A 27,114-nucleotide genomic window follows, 5' to 3' on the forward strand; every position below is an offset into this window, starting at 1 on the left:
ATTACAAGGGATGTGCACCAAATAACTGCCCTTATTTTCCCATCCAGGATTTTCAGCAATGAGGCATTGAATACCACGAATATTCAGAGAGTTCTCTGAACGTAGGGTCTGGAATTTGAACGACTGGAATCATAAGTGGAGCATTTGTAATATTCAGCACCTTTCTGATGTCTGCTTTATTTTTAAGATGACTACTACACCCCTTTTGGTGCTTATAACAATTAAATGGAGCATTGCCAGCACATTACTTACCTCAATAGAAGTGGAGTGAGACATTATAATTTAGTGGTCCTATGGGCATGTGTTTTGAAATGATTGGCCTTAAAGTTAAAGTCTGACAGTTTGAACTGGTGCTCTCCACTCTCCCGTCCTGCGACAGTTGGAACTGGTGCTCTCCACTCTCCCGTCCTGCGACAGTTGGAACTGATGCTCTCCACTCTCCCGCCCTGTAACAGTTGGAACTGGTGCTCTCCACTCTCCCGTCCTGCGACAGTTTGAACTGGTGCTCTCCACTCTCCCGTCCTGCGACAGTTTGAAATGGTGCTCTCCACTCTCCCATCCTGTGACAGTAGGAACTGGTGCTCTACACTCTCCCATCCTGTGACAGTTGGAACTGGTGCTCTCCACTCTCTGTCCTGTGACAGTTTGAACTGGTGCTCTCCACTCTCCCATCCTGTGACAGTTGGAACTGGTGCTCTCCACTCTCTGTCCTGTGACAGTGGGAACTGGTGCTCTCCACTCTCTGTCCTGTGACAGTTGGAACTGGTGCTCTCCACTCTCCCATCCTGTGACAGTTTGAACTGGTGCTCTCCACTCTCCCATCCTGTGACAGTTGGAACGAGTGCTCTCCACTCTCTGTCCTGTGACAGTTGGAACTGGTGCTCTCCACTCTCCCATCCTGTGACAGTTGGAACTGGTGCTCTCCACTCTCTGTCCTGTGACAGTTGGAACTGGTGCTCTCCACTCTCTGTCCTGTGACAGTTGGAACTGGTGCTCTCCACTCTCCCATCCTGCAACAGTTGGAACTGGTGCTCTCCACTCTCCCGTCCTGCGACAGTTTGAACTGGTGCTCTCCACTCTCCCGTCCTGCGACAGTTTGAACTGGTGCTCTCCACTCTCCCATTCTGTGACAGTTGGAACTAGTGCTCTCCACTCTCTGTCCTGTGACAGTTGGAACTGGTGCTCTCCACTCTCCCATCCTGTGACAGTTGGAACTGGTGCTCTCCACTCTCCCATCCTGTGACAGTGGAACTGGTGCTCTCCACTCTCCCGTCCTGTGACAGTTGGAACTGGTGCTCTCCACTCTCTGTCCTGTGACAGTTGGAACTGGTGCTCTCCACTCTCTGTCCTGTGACAGTTGGAACTGGTGCTCTCCACTCTCTGTCCTGTGACAATTGGAACTGGTGCTCTCCACTCTCCCATCCTGCAACTGTTGGAACTGGTGCTCTCCACTCTCCCATCCTGCGACAGTTGGAACTGGTGCTCTCCACTCTCTGTCCTGTGACAGTTAGAACTGGTGCTCTCCACTCTCCCATCCTGCAACAGTTGGAACTGGTGCTCTCCACTCTCCCATCCTGCAACAGTTGGAACTGGTGCTCTCCACTCTCTCTCCTGTGACAGTTTGAACTGGTGCTCTCCACTCTCCCATCCTGCGACAGTTGGAACTGGTGCTCTCCACTCTCCCATCCTGCAACAGTTGGAACTGGTGCTCTCCACTCTCTCTCCTGTGACAGTTTGATCTGGTGCTCTCCACTCTCCCATCCTGTGACAGTTGGAACTGGTGCTCTCCAGTCTCCCATCCTGTGACAGTTGGAACTGGTGCTCTCCACTCTCTCATCCTGTGACAGTTGGAACTGGTGCTCTCCACTCTCCCATCCTGTGACAGTTGGAACTGGTGCTCTCCACTCTCTGTCCTGTGACAGTTTGATCTGGTGCTCTCCACACTCCCATCCTGTGACAGTTGGAACTGGTGCTCTCCACTCTCTGTCCTGTGACAGTTGGAACTGGTGCTCCCCACTCTCCCATCCTGTGACAGTTGGAACTGGTGCTCTCCACTCTCCCATCCTGTGACAGTTGGAACTGGTGCTCTCCACTCTCCCGTCCTGCGACAGTTTGAACTGGTGCTCTCCACTCTCCCATTCTGTGACAGTTGGAACTAGTGCTCTCCACTCTCTGTCCTGTGACAGTTGGAACTGGTGCTCTCCACTCTCCCATCCTGTGACAGTTGGAACTGGTGCTCTCCACTCTCCCACCCTGTGACAGTTGGAACTGGTGCTCTCCACTCTCTGTCCTGTGACAGTTGGAACTGGTGCTCTCCACTCTCTGTCCTGTGACAGTTGGAACTGGTGCTCTCCACTCTCCCATCCTGCAACAGTTGGAACTGGTGCTCTCCACTCTCCCGTCCTGCGACAGTTTGAACTGGTGCTCTCCACTCTCCCGTCCTGCGACAGTTTGAACTGGTGCTCTCCACTCTCCCATTCTGTGACAGTTGGAACTAGTGCTCTCCACTCTCTGTCCTGTGACAGTTGGAACTGGTGCTCTCCACTCTCCCATCCTGTGACAGTTGGAACTGGTGCTCTCCACTCTCCCATCCTGTGACAGTTGGAACTGGTGCTCTCCACTCTCCCGTCCTGTGACAGTTGGAACTGGTGCTCTCCACTCTCTGTCCTGTGACAGTTGGAACTGGTGCTCTCCACTCTCTGTCCTGTGACAGTTGGAACTGGTGCTCTCCACTCTCTGTCCTGTGACAATTGGAACTGGTGCTCTCCACTCTCCCATCCTGCAACTGTTGGAACTGGTGCTCTCCACTCTCCCATCCTGCGACAGTTGGAACTGGTGCTCTCCACTCTCTGTCCTGTGACAGTTGGAACTGGTGCTCTCCACTCTCCCATCCTGCAACAGTTGGAACTGGTGCTCTCCACTCTCCCATCCTGCAACAGTTGGAACTGGTGCTCTCCACTCTCTCTCCTGTGACAGTTTGAACTGGTGCTCTCCACTCTCCCATCCTGCGACAGTTGGAACTGGTGCTCTCCACTCTCCCATCCTGCAACAGTTGGAACTGGTGCTCTCCACTCTCTCTCCTGTGACAGTTTGATCTGGTGCTCTCCACTCTCCCATCCTGTGACAGTTGGAACTGGTGCTCTCCAGTCTCCCATCCTGTGACAGTTGGAACTGGTGCTCTCCACTCTCTCATCCTGTGACAGTTGGAACTGGTGCTCTCCACTCTCCCATCCTGTGACAGTTGGAACTGGTGCTCTCCACTCTCTGTCCTGTGACAGTTTGATCTGGTGCTCTCCACACTCCCATCCTGTGACAGTTGGAACTGGTGCTCTCCACTCTCTGTCCTGTGACAGTTGGAACTGGTGCTCCCCACTCTCCCATCCTGTGACAGTTGGAACTGGTGCTCTCCACTCTCCCATCCTGTGACAGTTGGAACTGGTGCTCTCCACTCTCCCGTCCTGTGACAGTTGGAACTGGTGCTCTCCACTCTCTGTCCTGTGACAGTTGGAACTGGTGCTCTCCACTCTCCCGTCCTGTGACAGTTTGAACTGGTGCTCCCCACTCTCCCATCCTGTGACAGTTGGAACTGGTGCTCTCCACTCTCTGTCCTGTGACAGTTGGAACTGGTGCTCTCCACTCTTCCGTCCTGTGACAGTTTGAACAGGTGCTCCCCACTCTCCCATCCTGTGACAGTGGGAACTGGTGCTCTCCACTCTCTGTCCTGTGATAGTTGGAACTGGTGCTCCCCACTCTCAAATCCTGTGACAGTTGGAACTGGTGCTCTCCACTCTCCCATCCTGCAACAGTTGGAGCTGGTGCTCTCCACTCTCCCATCCTGTGACAGTTGGAACTGGTGCTCTCCACTCTCTGTCCTGTGACAGTTGGAACTGGTGCTCTCCACTCTCCCATCCTGTGACAGTTGGAACTGGTGCTCTCCACTCTCCCATCCTGTGACAGTTGGAACTGGTGCTCTCCACTCTCCCATCCTGTGACAGTTGGAACTGGTGCTCTCCACTCTCCCATCCTGTGACAGTTTGAACTGGTGCTCTCCACTCTCCCGTCCTGTGACAGTTGGAACTGGTGCTCTCCACTCTCTGTCCTGTGACAGTTGGAACTGGTGCTCTCCACTCTCTCTCCTGTGACAGTTTGATCTGGTGCTCTCCACTCTCCCATCCTGTGACAGTTGGAACTGGTGCTCTCCAGTCTCTCATCCTGTGACAGTTGGAACTGGTGCTCTCCACTCTCCCATCCTGTGACAGTTGGAACTGGTGCTCTCCACTCTCTGTCCTGTGACAGTTGGAACTGGTGCTCTCCACTCTCCCGTCCTGTGACAGTTGGAACTGGTGCTCTCCACTCTCTGTCCTGTGACAGTTGGAACTGGTGCTCTCCACTCTCTGTCCTGTGACAGTTAGAACTGGTGCTCTCCACTCTCCCATCCTGTGACAGTTGGAACTGGTGCTCTCCACTCTCCCGTCCTGTGACAGTTGGAACTGGTGCTCTCCACTCTCCCATCCTGTGACAGTTTGAACTGGTGCTCTCCACTCTCCCGACCTGTGACAGTTGGAACTGGTGCTCTCCACTCTCTGTCCTGTGACAGTTGGAACTGGTGCTCTCCACTCTCTGTCCTGTGACAGTTTGAACTGGTGCTCTCCACTCTCCCATCCTGTGACAGTTGGAACTGGTGCTCTCCACTCTCCCATCCTGTGACAGTTGGACCTGGTGCTCTCCACTCTCTGTCCTGTGACAGTTGGAACTGGTGCTCTCCACTCTCTGTCCTGTGACAGTTGGAACTGGTGCTCTCCACTCTCCCATCCTGTGACAGTTGGAACTGGTGCTCTCCACTCTCCCATTCTGTGACAGTTGGAACTAGTGCTCTCCACTCTCTGTCCTGTGACAGTTGGAACTGGTGCTCTCCACTCTCCCATCCTGTGACAGTTGGAACTGGTGCTCTCCACTCTCCCATCCTGTGACAGTTGGAACTGGTGCTCTCCACTCTCTGTCCTGTGACAGTTGGAACTGGTGCTCTCCACTCTCTGTCCTGTGACAGTTGGAACTGGTGCTCTCCACTCTCCCATCCTGCAACAGTTGGAACTGGTGCTCTCCACTCTCCCGTCCTGCGACAGTTTGAACTGGTGCTCTCCACTCTCCCGTCCTGCGACAGTTTGAACTGGTGCTCTCCACTCTCCCATTCTGTGACAGTTGGAACTAGTGCTCTCCACCCTCTGTCCTGTGACAGTTGGAACTGGTGCTCTCCACTCTCCCATCCTGTGACAGTTGGAACTGGTGCTCTCCACTCTCCCATCCTGTGACAGTTGGAACTGGTGCTCTCCACTCTCTGTCCTGTGACAGTTGGAACTGGTGCTCTCCACTCTCTGTCCTGTGACAGTTGGAACTGGTGCTCTCCACTCTCTGTCCTGTGACAGTTGGAACTGGTGCTCTCCACTCTCTGTCCTGTGACAATTGGAACTGGTGCTCTCCACTCTCCCATCCTGCAACTGTTGGAACTGGTGCTCTCCACTCTCCCATCCTGCGACAGTTGGAACTGGTGCTCTCCACTCTCTGTCCTGTGACAGTTGGAACTGGTGCTCTCCACTCTCCCATCCTGCAACAGTTGGAACTGGTGCTCTCCACTCTCCCATCCTGCAACAGTTGGAACTTGTGCTCTCCACTCTCTCTCCTGTGACAGTTTGAACTGGTGCTCTCCACTCTCCCATCCTGCGACAGTTGGAACTGGTGCTCTCCACTCTCCCATCCTGCAACAGTTGGAACTGGTGCTCTCCACTCTCTCTCCTGTGACAGTTTGATCTGGTGCTCTCCACTCTCCCATCCTGTGACAGTTGGAACTGGTGCTCTCCAGTCTCCCATCCTGTGACAGTTGGAACTGGTGCTCTCCACTCTCCCATCCTGCAACAGTTGGAGCTGGTGCTCTCCACTCTCCCATCCTGTGACAGTTGGAACTGGTGCTCTCCACTCTCTGTCCTGTGACAGTTGGAATTGGTGCTCTCCACTCTCCCATCCTGTGACAGTTGGAACTGGTGCTCTCCACTCTCCCATCCTGTGACAGTTGGAACTGGTGCTCTCCACTCTCCCATCCTGTGACAGTTGGAACTGGTGCTCTCCACTCTCCCATCCTGTGACAGTTTGAACTGGTGCTCTCCACTCTCCCGTCCTGTGACAGTTGGAACTGGTGCTCTCCACTCTCTGTCCTGTGACAGTTGGAACTGGTGCTCTCCACTCTCTCTCCTGTGACAGTTTGATCTGGTGCTCTCCACTCTCCCATCCTGTGACAGTTGGAACTGGTGCTCTCCAGTCTCTCATCCTGTGACAGTTGGAACTGGTGCTCTCCACTCTCCCATCCTGTGACAGTTGGAACTGGTGCTCTCCACTCTCTGTCCTGTGACAGTTGGAACTGGTGCTCTCCACTCTCCCGTCCTGTGACAGTTGGAACTGGTGCTCTCCACTCTCTGTCCTGTGACAGTTGGAACTGGTGCTCTCCACTCTCTGTCCTGTGACAGTTAGAACTGGTGCTCTCCACTCTCCCATCCTGTGACAGTTGGAACTGGTGCTCTCCACTCTCCCGTCCTGTGACAGTTGGAACTGGTGCTCTCCACTCTCCCATCCTGTGACAGTTTGAACTGGTGCTCTCCACTCTCCCGACCTGTGACAGTTGGAACTGGTGCTCTCCACTCTCTGTCCTGTGACAGTTGGAACTGGTGCTCTCCACTCTCTGTCCTGTGACAGTTTGAACTGGTGCTCTCCACTCTCCCATCCTGTGACAGTTGGAACTGGTGCTCTCCACTCTCCCATCCTGTGACAGTTGGACCTGGTGCTCTCCACTCTCTGTCCTGTGACAGTTGGAACTGGTGCTCTCCACTCTCTGTCCTGTGACAGTTGGAACTGGTGCTCTCCACTCTCCCATCCTGTGACAGTTGGAACTGGTGCTCTCCACTCTCCCATTCTGTGACAGTTGGAACTAGTGCTCTCCACTCTCTGTCCTGTGACAGTTGGAACTGGTGCTCTCCACTCTCCCATCCTGTGACAGTTGGAACTGGTGCTCTCCACTCTCCCATCCTGTGACAGTTGGAACTGGTGCTCTCCACTCTCTGTCCTGTGACAGTTGGAACTGGTGCTCTCCACTCTCTGTCCTGTGACAGTTGGAACTGGTGCTCTCCACTCTCCCATCCTGCAACAGTTGGAACTGGTGCTCTCCACTCTCCCGTCCTGCGACAGTTTGAACTGGTGCTCTCCACTCTCCCGTCCTGCGACAGTTTGAACTGGTGCTCTCCACTCTCCCATTCTGTGACAGTTGGAACTAGTGCTCTCCACTCTCTGTCCTGTGACAGTTGGAACTGGTGCTCTCCACTCTCCCATCCTGTGACAGTTGGAACTGGTGCTCTCCACTCTCCCATCCTGTGACTGTTGGAACTGGTGCTCTCCACTCTCTGTCCTGTGACAGTTGGAACTGGTGCTCTCCACTCTCTGTCCTGTGACAGTTGGAACTGGTGCTCTCCACTCTCTGTCCTGTGACAGTTGGAACTGGTGCTCTCCACTCTCTGTCCTGTGACAATTGGAACTGGTGCTCTCCACTCTCCCATCCTGCAACTGTTGGAACTGGTGCTCTCCACTCTCCCATCCTGCGACAGTTGGAACTGGTGCTCTCCACTCTCTGTCCTGTGACAGTTGGAACTGGTGCTCTCCACTCTCCCATCCTACAACAGTTGGAACTGGTGCTCTCCACTCTCCTATCCTGTGACAGTTGGAACTGGTGCTCTCCACTCTCTCATCCTGTGACAGTTGGAACTGGTGCTCTCCACTCTCTCATCCTGTGACAGTTGGAACTGGTGCTCTCCACTCTCCCATCCTGTGACAGTTGGAACTGGTGCTCTCCACTCTCTGTCCTGTGACAGTTTGATCTGGTGCTCTCCACACTCCCATCCTGTGACAGTTGGAACTGGTGCTCTCCACTCTCTGTCCTGTGACAGTTGGAACTGGTGCTCCCCAGTCTCCCATCCTGTGACAGTTGGAACTGGTGCTCTCCACTCTCTGTCCTGTGACAGTTGGAACTGGTGCTCCCCACTCTCCCATCCTGTGACAGTTTGAACTGGTGCTCTCCACTCTCTGTCCTGTGACAGTTGGAACTGGTGCTCTCCACTCTCCCGTCCTGTGACAGTTTGAACTGGTGCTCCCCACTCTCCCATCCTGTGACAGTTGGAACTGGTGCTCTCCACTCTCTGTCCTGTGACAGTTGGAACTGGTGCTCTCCACTCTCCCGTCCTGTGACAGTTTGAACTGGTGCTCCCCACTCTCCCATCCTGTGACAGTGGGAACTGGTGCTCTCCACTCTCTGTCCTGTGATAGTTGGAACTGGTGCTCCCCACTCTCAAATCCTGTGACAGTTGGAACTGGTGCTCTCCACTCTCCCATCCTGCAACAGTTGGAGCTGGTGCTCTCCACTCTCCCATCCTGTGACAGTTGGAACTGGTGCTCTCCACTCTCTGTCCTGTGACAGTTGGAACTGGTGCTCTCCACTCTCCCATCCTGTGACAGTTGGAACTGGTGCTCTCCACTCTCCCATCCTGTGACAGTTGGAACTGGTGCTCTCCACTCTCCCATCCTGTGACAGTTGGAACTGGTGCTCTCCACTCTCCCATCCTGTGACAGTTTGAACTGGTGCTCTCCACTCTCCCGTCCTGTGACAGTTGGAACTGGTGCTCTCCACTCTCTGTCCTGTGACAGTTGGAACTGGTGCTCTCCACTCTCTCTCCTGTGACAGTTTGATCTGGTGCTCTCCACTCTCCCATCCTGTGACAGTTGGAACTGGTGCTCTCCAGTCTCTCATCCTGTGACAGTTGGAACTGGTGCTCTCCACTCTCCCATCCTGTGACAGTTGGAACTGGTGCTCTCCACTCTCTGTCCTGTGACAGTTGGAACTGGTGCTCTCCACTCTCCCGTCCTGTGACAGTTGGAACTGGTGCTCTCCACTCTCTGTCCTGTGACAGTTGGAACTGGTGCTCTCCACTCTCTGTCCTGTGACAGTTAGAACTGGTGCTCTCCACTCTCCCATCCTGTGACAGTTGGAACTGGTGCTCTCCACTCTCCCGTCCTGTGACAGTTGGAACTGGTGCTCTCCACTCTCCCATCCTGTGACAGTTTGAACTGGTGCTCTCCACTCTCCCGACCTGTGACAGTTGGAACTGGTGCTCTCCACTCTCTGTCCTGTGACAGTTGGAACTGGTGCTCTCCACTCTCTGTCCTGTGACAGTTTGAACTGGTGCTCTCCACTCTCCCATCCTGTGACAGTTGGAACTGGTGCTCTCCACTCTCCCATCCTGTGACAGTTGGACCTGGTGCTCTCCACTCTCTGTCCTGTGACAGTTGGAACTGGTGCTCTCCACTCTCTGTCCTGTGACAGTTGGAACTGGTGCTCTCCACTCTCCCATCCTGTGACAGTTGGAACTGGTGCTCTCCACTCTCCCATCCTGTGACAGTTGGAACTGGTGCTCTCCACTCTCTGTCCTGTGACAGTTGGAACTGGTGCTCTCCACTCTCCCATCCTGTGATAGTTGGAACTGGTGCTCTCCACTCTCTGTCCTGTGACAGTTGGAACTGGTGCTCTCCACTCTCCCATCCTGCGACAGTTGGAACTGGTGCTCTCCACTCTCCCATCCTGCAACAGTTGGAACTGGTGCTCTCCACTCTCTCTCCTGTGACAGTTTGATCTGGTGCTCTCCACTCTCCCATCCTGTGACAGTTGGAACTGGTGCTCTCCAGTCTCCCATCCTGTGACAGTTGGAACTGGTGCTCTCCACTCTCCCATCCTGTGACAGTTGGAACTGGTGCTCTCCACTCTCTGTCCTGTGACAGTTGGAACTGGTGCTCTCCACTCTCTGTCCTGTGACAGTTGGAACTGGTGCTCTCCACTCTCCCATCCTGCAACAGTTGGAACTGGTGCTCTCCACTCTCCCGTCCTGCGACAGTTTGAACTGGTGCTCTCCACTCTCCCGTCCTGCGACAGTTTGAACTGGTGCTCTCCACTCTCCCATTCTGTGACAGTTGGAACTAGTGCTCTCCACTCTCTGTCCTGTGACAGTTGGAACTGGTGCTCTCCACTCTCCCATCCTGTGACAGTTGGAACTGGTGCTCTCCACTCTCCCATCCTGTGACAGTTGGAACTGGTGCTCTCCACTCTCTGTCCTGTGACAGTTGGAACTGGTGCTCTCCACTCTCTGTCCTGTGACAGTTGGAACTGGTGCTCTCCACTCTCCCATCCTGCAACAGTTGGAACTGGTGCTCTCCACTCTCCCGTCCTGCGACAGTTTGAACTGGTGCTCTCCACTCTCCCGTCCTGCGACAGTTTGAACTGGTGCTCTCCACTCTCCCATTCTGTGACAGTTGGAACTTGTGCTCTCCACTCTCTGTCCTGTGACAGTTGGAACTGGTGCTCTCCACTCTCCCATCCTGTGACAGTTGGAACTGGTGCTCTCCACTCTCCCATCCTGTGACAGTTGGAACTGGTGCTCTCCACTCTCTGTCCTGTGACAGTTGGAACTGGTGCTCTCCACTCTCTGTCCTGTGACAGTTGGAACTGGTGCTCTCCACTCTCTGTCCTGTGACAGTTGGAACTGGTGCTCTCCACTCTCTGTCCTGTGACAATTGGAACTGGTGCTCTCCACTCTCCCATCCTGCAACAGTTGGAACTGGTGCTCTCCACTCTCTCTCCTGTGACAGTTTGAACTGGTGCTCTCCACTCTCCCATCCTGTGACAGTTGGAACTGGTGCTCTCCAGTCTCCCATCCTGTGACAGTTGGAACTGGTGCTCTCCACTCTCTCATCCTGTGACAGTTGGAACTGGTGCTCTCCACTCTCCCATCCTGTGACAGTTGGAACTGGTGCTCTCCACTCTCTGTCCTGTGACAGTTTGATCTGGTGCTCTCCACTCTCCCATCCTGTGACAGTTGGAACTGGTGCTCTCCACTCTCTGTCCTGTGACAGTTGGAACTGGTGCTCCCCACTCTCCCATCCTGTGACAGTTGGAACTGGTGCTCTCCACTCTCCCATCCTGTGACAGTTGGAACTGGTGCTCTCCACTCTCTGTCCTGTGACAGTTGGAACTGGTGCTCTCCACTCTCCCATCCTGTGACAGTTGGAACTGGTGCTCTCCACTCTCCCATCCTGTGACAGTTGGAACTGGTGCTCTCCACTCTCTGTCCTGTGACAGTTGGAACTGGTGCTCTCCACTCTCCCATCCTGTGATAGTTGGAACTGGTGCTCTCCACTCTCTGTCCTGTGACAGTTGGAACTGGTGCTCTCCACTCTCCCATCCTGCGACAGTTGGAACTGGTGCTCTCCACTCTCCCATCCTGCAACAGTTGGAACTGGTGCTCTCCACTCTCTCTCCTGTGCCAGTTTGATCTGGTGCTCTCCACTCTCCCATCCTGTGACAGTTGGAACTGGTGTACTCCACTCTCTCATCCTGTGACAGTTGGAACTGGTGCTCTCCACTCTCCCATCCTGTGACAGTTGGAACTGGTGCTCTCCACTCTCTGTCCTGTGACAGTTTGATCTGGTGCTCTCCACTCTCCCATCCTGTGACAGTTGGAACTGGTGCTCTCCACTCTCCCGTCCTGTGACAGTTGGAACTGGTGCTCTCCACTCTCTGTCCTGTGACAGTTGGAACTGGTGCTCTCTACTCTCTGTCCTGTGACAGTTGGAACTGGTGCTCTCCACTCTCCCATCCTGTGACAGTTAGAACTGGTGCTCTCCACTCTCTGTCCTGTGACAGTTGGAACTGGTGCTCTCCACTCTCCCATCCTGTGACAGTTGGAACTGGTGCTCTCCACTCTCTGTCCTGTGACAGTTGGAACTGGTGCTCTCCACTCTCCCGTCCTGTGACAGTTTGAACTGGTGCTCTCCACTCTCTCATCCTGTGACAGTGGGAACTGGTGCTCTCCACTCTCTGTCCTGTGATAGTTGGAACTGGTGCTCCCCACTCTCAAATCCTGTGACAGTTGGAACTGGTGCTCTCCACTCTCCCGTCCTGTGACAGTTGGAACTGGTGCTCTCCACTCTCTGTCCTGTGATAGTTGGAACTGGTGCTCCCCACTCTCAAATCCTGTGACAGTTGGAACTGGTGCTCTCCAGTCTCCCATCCTGTGACAGTTGGAACTGGTGCTCTCCACTCTCTCATCCTGTGACAGTTGGAACTTGTGCTCTCCACTCTCCCATCCTGTGACAGTTGGAACTGGTGCTCTCCACTCTCTGTCCTGTGACAGTTTGATCTGGTGCTCTCCACTCTCCCATCCTGTGACAGTTGGAACTGGTGCTCTCCACTCTCCCGTCCTGTGACAGTTGGAACTGGTGCTCTCCACTCTCTGTCCTGTGACATTTGGAACTGGTGCTCTCCACTCTCTGTCCTGTGACAGTTGGAACTGGTGCTCTCCACTCTCCCATCCTGTGACAGTTTGAACTGGTGCTCTCCACTCTCCCGTCCTGTGACAGTTGGAACTGGTGCTCTCCACTCTCCCGTCCTGTGACAGTTGGAACTGGTGCTCTCCACTCTCTGTCCTGTGACAGTTGGAACTGGTACTCTCCACTCTCTGTCCTGTGACAGTTTGAACTGGTGCTCTCCACTCTCCCGTCCTGCGACAGTTTGAACTGGTGCTCTCCACTCTCCCGTCCTGCGACAGTTTGAAATGGTGCTCTCCACTCTCCCATCCTGTGACAGTAGGAACTGGTGCTCTACACTCTCCCATCCTGTGACAGTTGGAACTGGTGCTCTCCACTCTCTGTCCTGTGACAGTTTGAACTGGTGCTCTCCACTCTCCCATCCTGTGACAGTTGGAACTGGTGCTCTCCACTCTCTGTCCTGTGACAGTGGGAACTGGTGCTCTCCACTCTCTGTCCTGTGACAGTTTGAACTGGTGCTCTCCACTCTCCCATCCTGTGACAGTTTGAACTGGTGCTCTCCACTCTCCCATCCTGTGACAGTTGGAACGAGTGCTCTCCACTCTCTGTCCTGTGACAGTTGGAACTGGTGCTCTCCACTCTCCCATCCTGTGACAGTTGGAACTGGTGCTCTCCACTCTCTGTCCTGTGACAGTTGGAACTGGTGCTCTCCACTCTCTGTCCTGTGACAGTTGGAACTGGTGCTCTCCACTCTCCCATCCTGCAACAGTTGGAACTGGTGCTCTCCACTCTCCCGTCCTGCGACAGTTTGAACTGGTGCTCTCCACTCTCTCATCCTGTGACAGTTGGAACTGGTGCTCTCCACTCTCCCATCCTGTGACAGTTGGAACTGGTGCTCTCCACTCTCTGTCCTGTGACAGTTTGATCTGGTGCTCTCCACTCTCCCATCCTGTGACAGTTGGAACTGGTGCTCTCCACTCTCCCGTCCTGTGACAGTTGGAACTGGTGCTCTCCACTCTCTGTCCTGTGACAGTTGGAACTGGTGCTCTCCACTCTCTGTCCTGTGACAGTTGGAACTGGTGCTCTCCACTCTCCCATCCTGTGACAGTTAGAACTGGTGCTCTCCACTCTCTGTCCTGTGACAGTTGGAACTGGTGCTCTCCACTCTCCCATCCTGTGACAGTTGGAACTGGTGCTCTCCACTCTCTGTCCTGTGACAGTTGGAACTGGTGCTCTCCACTCTCCCGTCCTGTGACAGTTTGAACTGGTGCTCTCCACTCTCTCATCCTGTGACAGTGGGAACTGGTGCTCTCCACTCTCTGTCCTGTGATAGTTGGAACTGGTGCTCCCCACTCTCAAATCCTGTGACAGTTGGAACTGGTGCTCTCCACTCTCCCGTCCTGTGACAGTTGGAACTGGTGCTCTCCAGTCTCCCATCCTGTGACAGTTGGAACTGGTGCTCTCCACTCTCTCATCCTGTGACAGTTGGAACTGGTGCTCTCCACTCTCCCATCCTGTGACAGTTGGAACTGGTGCTCTCCACTCTCTGTCCTGTGACAGTTTGATCTGGTGCTCTCCACTCTCCCATCCTGTGACAGTTGGAACTGGTGCTCTCCACTCTCCCGTCCTGTGACAGTTGGAACTGGTGCTCTCCACTCTCTGTCCTGTGACAGTTGGAACTGGTGCTCTCCACTCTCTGTCCTGTGACAGTTGGAACTGGTGCTCTCCACTCTCCCATCCTGTGACAGTTAGAACTGGTGCTCTCCACTCTCTGTCCTGTGACAGTTGGAACTGGTGCTCTCCACTCTCCCATCCTGTGACAGTTGGAACTGGTGCTCTCCACTCTCTGTCCTGTGACAGTTGGAACTGGTGCTCTCCACTCTCCCATCCTGTGACAGTTGGAACTGGTGCTCTCCACTCTCCCATCCTGTGACAGTTTGAACTGGTGCTCTCCACTCTCTGTCCTGTGACAGTTGGAACTGGTACTCTCCACTCTCTGTCCTGTGACAGTTTGAACTGGTGCTCTCCACTCTCCCATCCTGTGACAGTTGGAACTGGTGCTCTCCACTCTCTGTCCTGTGACAGTTGGAACTGGTACTCTCCACTCTCTGTCCTGTGACAGTTTGAACTGGTGCTCTCCACTCTCCCATCCTGTGACAGTTGGAACTGGTGCTCTCCACTCTCCCGTCCTGCGACAGTTGGAACTGATGCTCTCCACTCTCCCGCCCTGTAACAGTTGGAACTGGTGCTCTCCACTCTCCCGTCCTGCGACAGTTTGAACTGGTGCTCTCCACTCTCCCGTCCTGCGACAGTTTGAAATGGTGCTCTCCACTCTCCCATCCTGTGACAGTAGGAACTGGTGCTCTACACTCTCCCATCCTGTGACAGTTGGAACTGGTGCTCTCCACTCTCTGTCCTGTGACAGTTTGAACTGGTGCTCTCCACTCTCCCATCCTGTGACAGTTGGAACTGGTGCTCTCCACTCTCTGTCCTGTGACAGTGGGAACTGGTGCTCTCCACTCTCTGTCCTGTGACAGTTTGAACTGGTGCTCTCCACTCTCCCATCCTGTGACAGTTTGAACTGGTGCTCTCCACTCTCCCATCCTGTGACAGTTGGAACGAGTGCTCTCCACTCTCTGTCCTGTGACAGTTGGAACTGGTGCTCTCCACTCTCCCATCCTGTGACAGTTGGAACTGGTGCTCTCCACTCTCTGTCCTGTGACAGTTGGAACTGGTGCTCTCCACTCTCTGTCCTGTGACAGTTGGAACTGGTGCTCTCCACTCTCCCATCCTGCAACAGTTGGAACTGGTGCTCTACACTCTCCCGTCCTGCGACAGTTTGAACTGGTGCTCTCCACTCTCCCGTCCTGCGACAGTTTGAACTGGTGCTCTCCACTCTCCCATTCTGTGACAGTTGGAACTAGTGCTCTCCACTCTCTGTCCTGTGACAGTTGGAACTGGTGCTCTCCACTCTCCCATCCTGTGACAGTTGGAACTGGTGCTCTCCACTCTCCCATCCTGTGATAGTTGGAACTGGTGCTCTCCACTCTCTGTCCTGTGACAGTTGGAACTGGTGCTCTCCACTCTCTGTCCTGTGACAGTTGGAACTGGTGCTCTCCACTCTCCCATCCTGCAACAGTTGGAACTGGTGCTCTCCACTCTCCCGTCCTGCGACAGTTTGAACTGGTGCTCTCCACTCTCCCGTCCTGCGACAGTTTGAACTGGTGCTCTCCACTCTCCCATTCTGTGACAGTTGGAACTTGTGCTCTCCACTCTCTGTCCTGTGACAGTTGGAACTGGTGCTCTCCACTCTCCCATCCTGTGACAGTTGGAACTGGTGCTCTCCACTCTCCCATCCTGTGACAGTTGGAACTGGTGCTCTCCACTCTCTGTCCTGTGACAGTTGGAACTGGTGCTCTCCACTCTCTGTCCTGTGACAGTTGGAACTGGTGCTCTCCACTCTCTGTCCTGTGACAGTTGGAACTGGTGCTCTCCACTCTCTGTCCTGTGACAATTGGAACTGGTGCTCTCCACTCTCCCATCCTGCAACAGTTGGAACTGGTGCTCTCCACTCTCTCTCCTGTGACAGTTTGAACTGGTGCTCTCCACTCTCCCATCCTGTGACAGTTGGAACTGGTGCTCTCCAGTCTCCCATCCTGTGACAGTTGGAACTGGTGCTCTCCACTCTCTCATCCTGTGACAGTTGGAACTGGTGCTCTCCACTCTCCCATCCTGTGACAGTTGGAACTGGTGCTCTCCACTCTCTGTCCTGTGACAGTTTGATCTGGTGCTCTCCACTCTCCCATCCTGTGACAGTTGGAACTGGTGCTCTCCACTCTCTGTCCTGTGACAGTTGGAACTGGTGCTCCCCACTCTCCCATCCTGTGACAGTTGGAACTGGTGCTCTCCACTCTCCCATCCTGTGACAGTTGGAACTGGTGCTCTCCACTCTCTGTCCTGTGACAGTTGGAACTGGTGCTCTCCACTCTCCCATCCTGTGACAGTTGGAACTGGTGCTCTCCACTCTCCCATCCTGTGACAGTTGGAACTGGTGCTCTCCACTCTCTGTCCTGTGACAGTTGGAACTGGTGCTCTCCACTCTCCCATCCTGTGATAGTTGGAACTGGTGCTCTCCACTCTCTGTCCTGTGACAGTTGGAACTGGTGCTCTCCACTCTCCCATCCTGCGACAGTTGGAACTGGTGCTCTCCACTCTCCCATCCTGCAACAGTTGGAACTGGTGCTCTCCACTCTCTCTCCTGTGCCAGTTTGATCTGGTGCTCTCCACTCTCCCATCCTGTGACAGTTGGAACTGGTGCTCTCCACTCTCTCATCCTGTGACAGTTGGAACTGGTGCTCTCCACTCTCCCATCCTGTGACAGTTGGAACTGGTGCTCTCCACTCTCTGTCCTGTGACAGTTTGATCTGGTGCTCTCCACTCTCCCATCCTGTGACAGTTGGAACTGGTGCTCTCCACTCTCCCGTCCTGTGACAGTTGGAACTGGTGCTCTCCACTCTCTGTCCTGTGACAGTTGGAACTGGTGCTCTCCACTCTCTGTCCTGTGACAGTTGGAACTGGTGCTCTCCACTCTCCCATCCTGTGACAGTTAGAACTGGTGCTCTCCACTCTCTGTCCTGTGACAGTTGGAACTGGTGCTCTCCACTCTCCCATCCTGTGACAGTTGGAACTGGTGCTCTCCACTCTCTGTCCTGTGACAGTTGGAACTTGTGCTCTCCACTCTCCCGTCCTGTGACAGTTTGAACTGGTGCTCTCCACTCTCTCATCCTGTGACAGTGGGAACTGGTGCTCTCCACTCTCTGTCCTGTGATAGTTGGAACTGGTGCTCCCCACTCTCAAATCCTGTGACAGTTGGAACTGGTGCTCTCCACTCTCCCGTCCTGTGACAGTTGGAACTGGTGCTCTCCAGTCTCCCATCCTGTGACAGTTGGAACTGGTGCTCTCCACTCTCTCATCCTGTGACAGTTGGAACTGGTGCTCTCCACTCTCCCATCCTGTGACAGTTGGAACTGGTGCTCTCCACTCTCTGTCCTGTGACAGTTTGATCTGGTGCTCTCCACTCTCCCATCCTGTGACAGTTGGAACTGGTGCTCTCCACTCTCTGTCCTGTGACAGTTGGAACTGGTGCTCTCCACTCTCCCGTCCTGTGACAGTTGGAACTGGTGCTCTCCACTCTCTGTCCTGTGACAGTTGGAACTGGTGCTCTCCACTCTCTGTCCTGTGACAGTTGGAACTGGTGCTCTCCACTCTCCCATCCTGTGACAGTTAGAACTGGTGCTCTCCACTCTCTGTCCTGTGACAGTTGGAACTGGTGCTCTCCACTCTCCCATCCTGTGACAGTTTGAACTGGTGCTCTCCACTCTCCCATCCTGTGACAGTTTGAACTGGTGCTCTCCACTCTCCCGTCCTGTGACAGTTGGAACTGGTGCTCTCCACTCTCTGTCCTGTGACAGTTGGAACTGGTACTCTCCACTCTCTGTCCTGTGACAGTTTGAACTGGTGCTCTCCACTCTCCCGTCCTGCGACAGTTTGAACTGGTGCTCTCCACTCTCCCGTCCTGCGACAGTTTGAAATGGTGCTCTCCACTCTCCCATCCTGTGACAGTAGGAACTGGTGCTCTACACTCTCCCATCCTGTGACAGTTGGAACTGGTGCTCTCCACTCTCTGTCCTGTGACAGTTTGAACTGGTGCTCTCCACTCTCCCATCCTGTGACAGTTGGAACTGGTGCTCTCCACTCTCTGTCCTGTGACAGTGGGAACTGGTGCTCTCCACTCTCTGTCCTGTGACAGTTTGAACTGGTGCTCTCCACTCTCCCATCCTGTGACAGTTTGAACTGGTGCTCTCCACTCTCCCATCCTGTGACAGTTGGAACGAGTGCTCTCCACTCTCTGTCCTGTGACAGTTGGAACTGGTGCTCTCCACTCTCCCATCCTGTGACAGTTGGAACTGGTGCTCTCCACTCTCTGTCCTGTGACAGTTGGAACTGGTGCTCTCCACTCTCTGTCCTGTGACAGTTGGAACTGGTGCTCTCCACTCTCCCATCCTGCAACAGTTGGAACTGGTGCTCTCCACTCTCCCGTCCTGCGACAGTTTGAACTGGTGCTCTCCACTCTCCCGTCCTGCGAGAGTTTGAACTGGTGCTCTCCACTCTCCCATTCTGTGACAGTTGGAACTAGGGCTCTCCACTCTCTGTCCTGTGACAGTTGGAACTGGTGCTCTCCACTCTCCCATCCTGTGACAGTTGGAACTGGTGCTCTCCACTCTCCCATCCTGTGACAGTTGGAACTGGTGCTCTCCACTCTCTGTCCTGTGACAGTTGGAACTGGTGCTCTCCACTCTCTGTCCTGTGACAGTTGAAACTGGTGCTCTCCACTCTCCCATCCTGCAACAGTTGGAACTGGTGCTCTCCACTCTCCCGTCCTGCGACAGTTTGAACTGGTGCTCTCCACTCTCCCGTCCTGCGACAGTTTGAACTGGTGCTCTCCACTCTCCCATTCTGTGACAGTTGGAAGTTGTGCTCTCCACTCTCTGTCCTGTGACAGTTGGAACTGGTGCTCTCCACTCTCCCATCCTGTGACAGTTGGAACTGGTGCTCTCCACTCTCCCATCCTGTGACAGTTGGAACTGGTGCTCTCCACTCTCTGTCCTGTGACAGTTGGAACTGGTGCTCTCCACTCTCTGTCCTGTGACAGTTGGAACTGGTGCTCTCCACTCTCTGTCCTGTGACAGTTGGAACTGGTGCTCTCCACTCTCTGTCCTGTGACAATTGGAACTGGTGCTCTCCACTCTCCCATCCTGCAACTGTTGGAACTGGTGCTCTCCACTCTCCCGTCCTGCGACAGTTGGAACTGGTGCTCTCCACTCTCTGTCCTGTGTCAGTTGGAACTGGTGCTCTCCACTCTCCCATCCTGCAACAGTTGGAACTGGTGCTCTCCACTCTCCCATCCTGCAACAGTTGGAACTGGTGCTCTCCACTCTCTCTCCTGTGACAGTTTGAACTGGTGCTCTCCACTCTCCCATCCTGTGACAGTTGGAACTGGTGCTCTCCAGTCTACCATCCTGTGACAGTTGGAACTGGTGCTCTCCACTCTCTCATCCTGTGACAGTTGGAACTGGTGCTCTCCACTCTCCCATCCTGTGACAGTTGGAACTGGTGCTCTCCACTCTCTGTCCTGTGACAGTTTGATCTGGTGCTCTCCACTCTCCCATCCTGTGACAGTTGGAACTGGTGCTCTCCACTCTCTGTCCTGTGACAGTTGGAACTGGTGCTCCCCACTCTCCCATCCTGTGACAGTTGGAACTGGTGCTCTCCACTCTCCCATCCTGTGACAGTTGGAACTGGTGCTCTCCACTCTCCCGTCCTGTGACAGTTGGAACTGGTGCTCTCCACTCTCTGTCCTGTGACAGTTGGAACTGGTGCTCTCCACTCTCCCGTCCTGCGACAGTTTGAACTGGTGCTCTCCACTCTCCCGTCCTGCGACAGTTTGAAATGGTGCTCTCCACTCTCCCATCCTGTGACAGTAGGAACTGGTGCTCTACACTCTCCCATCCTGTGACAGTTGGAACTGGTGCTCTCCACTCTCTGTCCTGTGACAGTTTGAACTGGTGCTCTCCACTCTCCCATCCTGTGACAGTTGGAACTGGTGCTCTCCACTCTCTGTCCTGTGACAGTGGGAACTGGTGCTCTCCACTCTCTGTCCTGTGACAGTTTGAACTGGTGCTCTCCACTCTCCCATCCTGTGACAGTTTGAACTGGTGCTCTCCACTCTCCCATCCTGTGACAGTTGGAACGAGTGCTCTCCACTCTCTGTCCTGTGACAGTTGGAACTGGTGCTCTCCACTCTCCCATCCTGTGACAGTTGGAACTGGTGCTCTCCACTCTCTGTCCTGTGACAGTTGGAACTGGTGCTCTCCACTCTCTGTCCTGTGACAGTTGGAACTGGTGCTCTCCACTCTCCCATCCTGCAACAGTTGGAACTGGTGCTCTCCACTCTCCCGTCCTGCGACAGTTTGAACTGGTGCTCTCCACTCTCCCGTCCTGCGAGAGTTTGAACTGGTGCTCTCCACTCTCCCATTCTGTGACAGTTGGAACTAGGGCTCTCCACTCTCTGTCCTGTGACAGTTGGAACTGGTGCTCTCCACTCTCCCATCCTGTGACAGTTGGAACTGGTGCTCTCCACTCTCCCATCCTGTGACAGTTGGAACTGGTGCTCTCCACTCTCTGTCCTGTGACAGTTGGAACTGGTGCTCTCCACTCTCTGTCCTGTGACAGTTGAAACTGGTGCTCTCCACTCTCCCATCCTGCAACAGTTGGAACTGGTGCTCTCCACTCTCCCGTCCTGCGACAGTTTGAACTGGTGCTCTCCACTCTCCCGTCCTGCGACAGTTTGAACTGGTGCTCTCCACTCTCCCATTCTGTGACAGTTGGAAGTTGTGCTCTCCACTCTCTGTCCTGTGACAGTTGGAACTGGTGCTCTCCACTCTCCCATCCTGTGACAGTTGGAACTGGTGCTCTCCACTCTCCCATCCTGTGACAGTTGGAACTGGTGCTCTCCACTCTCTGTCCTGTGACAGTTGGAACTGGTGCTCTCCACTCTCTGTCCTGTGACAGTTGGAACTGGTGCTCTCCACTCTCTGTCCTGTGACAGTTGGAACTGGTGCTCTCCACTCTCTGTCCTGTGACAATTGGAACTGGTGCTCTCCACTCTCCCATCCTGCAACTGTTGGAACTGGTGCTCTCCACTCTCCCGTCCTGCGACAGTTGGAACTGGTGCTCTCCACTCTCTGTCCTGTGACAGTTGGAACTGGTGCTCTCCACTCTCCCATCCTGCAACAGTTGGAACTGGTGCTCTCCACTCTCCCATCCTGCAACAGTTGGAACTGGTGCTCTCCACTCTCTCTCCTGTGACAGTTTGAACTGGTGCTCTCCACTCTCCCATCCTGTGACAGTTGGAACTGGTGCTCTCCAGTCTACCATCCTGTGACAGTTGGAACTGGTGCTCTCCACTCTCTCATCCTGTGACAGTTGGAACTGGTGCTCTCCACTCTCCCATCCTGTGACAGTTGGAACTGGTGCTCTCCACTCTCTGTCCTGTGACAGTTTGATCTGGTGCTCTCCACTCTCCCATCCTGTGACAGTTGGAACTGGTGCTCTCCACTCTCTGTCCTGTGACAGTTGGAACTGGTGCTCCCCACTCTCCCATCCTGTGACAGTTGGAACTGGTGCTCTCCACTCTCCCATCCTGTGACAGTTGGAACTGGTGCTCTCCACTCTCCCGTCCTGTGACAGTTGGAACTGGTGCTCTCCACTCTCTGTCCTGTGACAGTTGGAACTGGTGCTCTCCACTCTCCCGTCCTGTGACAGTTTGAACTGGTGCTCCCCACTCTCCCATCCTGTGACAGTTGGAACTGGTGCTCTCCACTCTCTGTCCTGTGACAGTTGGAACTGGTGCTCTCCACTCTCCCGTCCTGTGACAGTTTGAACTGGTGCTCCCCACTCTCCCATCCTGTGACAGTTGGAACTGGTGCTCTCCACTCTCTGTCCTGTGACAGTTGGAACTGGTGCTCTCCACTCTCTGTCCTGTGATAGTTGGAACTGGTGCTCCCCACTCTCAAATCCTGTGACAGTTGGAACTGGTGCTCTCCACTCTCCATTCTGCAACAGTTGGAGCTGGTGCTCTCCACTCTCCCATCCTGTGACAGTTGGAACTGGTGCTCTCCACTCTCTGTCCTGTGACAGTTGGAACTGGTGCTCTCCACTCTCCCATCCTGTGACAGTTGGAACTGGTGCTCTCCACTCTCCCATCCTGTGACAGTTGGAACTGGTGCTCTCCACTCTCCCATCCTGTGACAGTTTGAACTGGTGCTCTCCACTCTCCCGTCCTGTGACAGTTGGAACTGGTGCTCTCCACTCTCTGTCCTGTGACAATTGGAACTGGTGCTCTCCACTCTCTCTCCTGTGACAGTTTGATCTGGTGCTCTCCACTCTCCCATCCTGTGACAGTTGGAACTGGTGCTCTCCAGTCTCTCATCCTGTGACAGTTGGAACTGGTGCTCTCCACTCTCCCATCCTGTGACAGTTGGAACTGGTGCTCTCCACTCTCTGTCCTGTGACAGTTGGAACTGGTGCTCTCCACTCTCTGTCCTGTGACAGTTGGAACTGGTGCTCTCCACTCTCTGTCCTGTGACAGTTGGAACTGGTGCTCTCCACTCTCCCATCCTGTGACAGTTGGAACTGGTGCTCTCCACTCTCCCGTCCTGTGACAGTTGGAACTGGTGCTCTCCACTCTCCCATCCTGTGACAGTTTGAACTGGTGCTCTCCACTCTCCCGACCTGTGACAGTTGGAACTGGTGCTCTCCACTCTCTGTCCTGTGACAGTTGGAACTGGTGCTCTCCACTCTCTGTCCTGTGACAGTTTGAACTGGTGCTCTCCACTCTCCCATCCTGTGACAGTTGGAACTGGTGCTCTCCACTCTCCCATCCTGTGACAGTTGGACCTGGTGCTCTCCACTCTCTGTCCTGTGACAGTTGGAACTGGTGCTCTCCACTCTCTGTCCTGTGACAGTTGGAACTGGTGCTCTCCACTCTCTGTCCTGTGACAGTTGGAACTGGTGCTCTCCACTCTCCCATCCTGCAACAGTTGGAACTGGTGCTCTCCACTCTCTGTCCTGTGATAGTTGGAACTGGTGCTCTCCACTCTCTGTCCTGTGACAGTTGGAACTGGTGCTCTCCACTCTCCCATCCTGTGACAGTTGGAACTGGTGCTCTCCACTCTCCCGACCTGTGACAGTTGGAACTGGTGCTCTCCACTCTCTGTCCTGTGACAGTTGGAACTGGTGCTCTCCACTCTCCCATCCTGCGACAGTTGGAACTGGTGCTCTCCACTCTCCCATCCTGCAACAGTTGGAACTGCTGCTCTCCACTCTCTCTCCTGTGACAGTTTGATCTGGTGCTCTCCACTCTCCCATCCTGTGACAGTTGGAACTGGTGCTCTCCAGTCTCCCATCCTGTGACAGTTGGAACTGGTGCTCTCCACTCTCTCATCCTGTGACAGTTGGAACTGGTGCTCTCCACTCTCCCATCCTGTGACAGTTGGAACTGGTGCTCTCCACTCTCTGTCCTGTGACAGTTTGATCTGGTGCTCTCCACTCTCCCATCCTGTGACAGTTGGAACTGGTGCTCTCCACTCTCCCATCCTGTGACAGTTAGAACTGGTGCTCTCCACTCTCTGTCCTGTGACAGTTGGAACTGGTGCTCTTCACTCTCCCATCCTGTGACAGTTGGAACTGGTGCTCTCCACTCTCTGTCCTGTGACAGTTGGAACTGGTGCTCTCCACTCTCCCGTCCTGTGACAGTTTGAACTGGTGCTCTCCACTCTCTCATCCTGTGACAGTGGGAACTGGTGCTCTCCACTCTCTGTCCTGTGATAGTTGGAACTGGTGCTCCCCACTCTCAAATCCTGTGACAGTTGGAACTGGTGCTCTCCACTCTCCCGTCCTGTGACAGTTGGAACTGGTGCTCTCCACTCTCTCATCCTGTGACAGTTGGAACTGGTGCTCTCCACTCTCCCATCCTGTGACAGTTGGAACTGGTGCTCTCCACTCTCTGTCCTGTGACAGTTTGATCAGGTGCTCTCCACTCTCCCATCCTGTGACAGTTGGAACTGGTGCTCTCCACTCTCCCGTCCTGTGACAGTTGGAACTGGTGCTCTCCACTCTCTGTCCTGTGACAGTTGGAACTGGTGCTCTCCACTCTCTGTCCTGTGACAGTTGGAACTGGTGCTCTCCACTCTCCCATCCTGTGACAGTTAGAACTGGTGCTCTCCACTCTCTGTCCTGTGACAGTTGGAACTGGTGCTCTCCACTCTCCCATCCTGTGACAGTTGGAACTGGTGCTCTCCACTCTCTGTCCTGTGACAGTTGGAACTGGTGCTCTCCACTCTCCCGTCCTGTGACAGTTTGAACTGGTGCTCTCCACTCTCTCATCCTGTGACAGTGGGAACTGGTGCTCTCCACTCTCTGTCCTCTAATAGTTGGAACTGGTGCTCCCCACTCTCAAATCCTGTGACAGTTGGAACTGGTGCTCTCCACTCTCCCATCCTGCAACAGTTGGAACTGGTGCTCTCCACTCTCCCATCCTGTGACAGTTGGAACTGGTGCTCTCCACTCTCTGTCCTGTGACAGTTTGATCTGGTGCTCTCCACTCTCCCATCCTGTGACAGTTGGAACTGGTGCTCTCCACTCTCCCATCCTGTGACAGTTGGAACTGGTGCTCTCCACTCTCCCATCCTGTGACAGTTTGAACTGGTGCTCTCCACTCTCCCGTCCTGTGACAGTTGGAACTGGTGCTCTCCACTCTCTGTCCTGTGACAGTTGGAACTGGTGCTCTCCACTCTCTGTCCTGTGACAGTTTGAACTGGTGCTCTCCACTCTCCCATCCTGTGACAGTTGGAACTGGTGCTCTCCACTCTCCCATCCTGTGACAGTTGGAACTGGTGCTCTCCACTCTCTATCCTGTGACAGTTGGACCTGGTGCTCTCCACTCTCCCATCCTGTGACAGTTGGAACTGGTGCTCTCCACTCTCCCATCCTGTGACAGTTGGATCTGGTGCTCTCCACTCTCGCATCCTGCGACACTTTGAACTGGTGCTCTCCACTCTCTGTCCTGTGACAGTTGGAACTGGTGCTCTCCACTCTCTGTCCTGTGACAGTGGGAACTGGTGCTCTCCACTCTCCCATCCTGTGACAGTTGGAACTGGTGCTCTCCACTCTCTGTCCTGTGACAGTTGGAACTGGTGCTCTCCACTCTCCCATCCTGTGACAGTTGGAACTGGTGCTCTCCACTCTCTGTCCTGTGACAGTTGGAACTGGTGCTCTCCACTCTCTGTCCTGTGACAGTTTGAACTGGTGCTCTCCACTCTCCCATCCTGTGACAGTTGGAACTGGTGCTCTCCACTCTCTGTCCTGTGACAGTTGGAACTGGTGCTCTCCACTCTCCCATCCTGTGACAATTGGAACTGGTGCTCTCCACTCTCCCATCCTGCAACAGTTGGAACTGGTGCTCTCCACTCTCTCTCCTGTGACAGTTTGAACTGGTGCTCTCCACTCTCCCATCCTGCAACAGTTGGAACTGGTGCTCTCCACTCTCCCTCCTCCACCTCCTCCTCCCCTCACCAGTAGGAGGCCATTCAAATGGGGCGAGTGAAAGGGAATGTAGTTGTGGTAGGGGACAATATAGTCATAGCGATAGATACTGTTCTCTGCAGCCACGACGGGAATTCTGAAGGCTGTGTTGCCAAGGTTAAAGACATCTCCTCTCAGCTGGAGGAAAAACTTGGAGTGGGAAGGGGAGGATCCAGTTGTCGTGGTTCATGTCGGAACCAACGACATAGGTAGAACTAGGAATGAGTTCTGTTGAGAGTTTGAGGAATTGGGGTCCAAATTAAAAAGCAGAAAATCAAAGGGAATAATCTGTGGATTGTTACCTGAGCCAAGTGCCAGTTGGCATAGGGATAAACAGATTAGAAGGTTAAATGCGTGGCTCAAAGAACGGTGTGGAAGGCAGGGGTTTTGCTTCGTGGGACATTGACACCAGTACTGGGGAAAGAGAGAGCTGTTTTGTTGGAATAGGCTCCACTTAAACCAGGCTGGAACCAGTGTCCTTGCGAATCAAATAACTAGGGCAGTAGACAGGTCTTTAATCTAATGAAGGCCGGTGGTGGGAGGATTCAGGAAAGAGTACATTTAAAAGCACAAGAGAAATGTCAAGGCTCCAAAGCACAGCAAAGTTTGGGGTCAGGAAGGGATAGAGAGAGTAACAAAGATAATAGGACATCAATGACTAAGGTGACATCAGGGAAAAATAGAAAAATGTCAAAGCTAAAGGGCACTATATCTGAATGCTTGAAGCATTCACAACAAAATAAATGAATTAATAGCGCAGATAGAAATTAATAGCTTGGATCTAATAACCATTAAGGAGACGTGGTTGCAAAGTAACCAAGGTTGGAAACTAAATATTCCAGGATACTTAACTTTTGGAAGAGATAGCCAAATTGGAAAAGGAGGAGAGATAGCCCTGATAATAAAGGATGGTATAAAGACAGTCGAGAGAAAGGATCTTAGCTCCGAAAATCAAGAAGTAAAATCAGTTGGGTGGAGCTAAGAAACAGCAAGGGGCAGAAGACATTGGCAGGAGTTGTTTATAGGCCCCCAAACAGTAGTGGTAATGGAGGGCAGAGTATAAATCAGGAAATTAAAGGCGCATGTAACAAGGGTAATACGGTAATCATGATGGACTTTAATTTACATATAGACTGGGCAAACCAAATTTGCAGTAATAATGTGGAGGCCGAATTCATGGTATGTATACAATATAGTTTTCTAGATCAGTATGTTGAGGAACCAGCGGGCTATTTTAGATCTTGTATTGTGCAATGAAAAATGGTTAGGTAATAACCTTGTAGTAAAGGGGCCCTTAGGGAAGAGTGACCATAATATGATAGAAATTTATATTAAGTTTGAAAGTGATTTAGTGAAATCCAAAACTAGGGTCTTAAATCTAAAAACAAAGCAAACTATATAGGTACCAGGGGCGAGTTGGCTAAGGTAAATTGGGAAACTACATTAAGAGATATGATGGTAGACGAGCAATTGCTAGCATTTAAAGAATGTATAATTTACAACAAA

Source organism: Pristiophorus japonicus, chromosome 1, assembly GCF_044704955.1.
Source record: "Pristiophorus japonicus isolate sPriJap1 chromosome 1, sPriJap1.hap1, whole genome shotgun sequence".
NCBI classification, from domain to species: Eukaryota; Metazoa; Chordata; class Chondrichthyes; family Pristiophoridae; genus Pristiophorus; species Pristiophorus japonicus.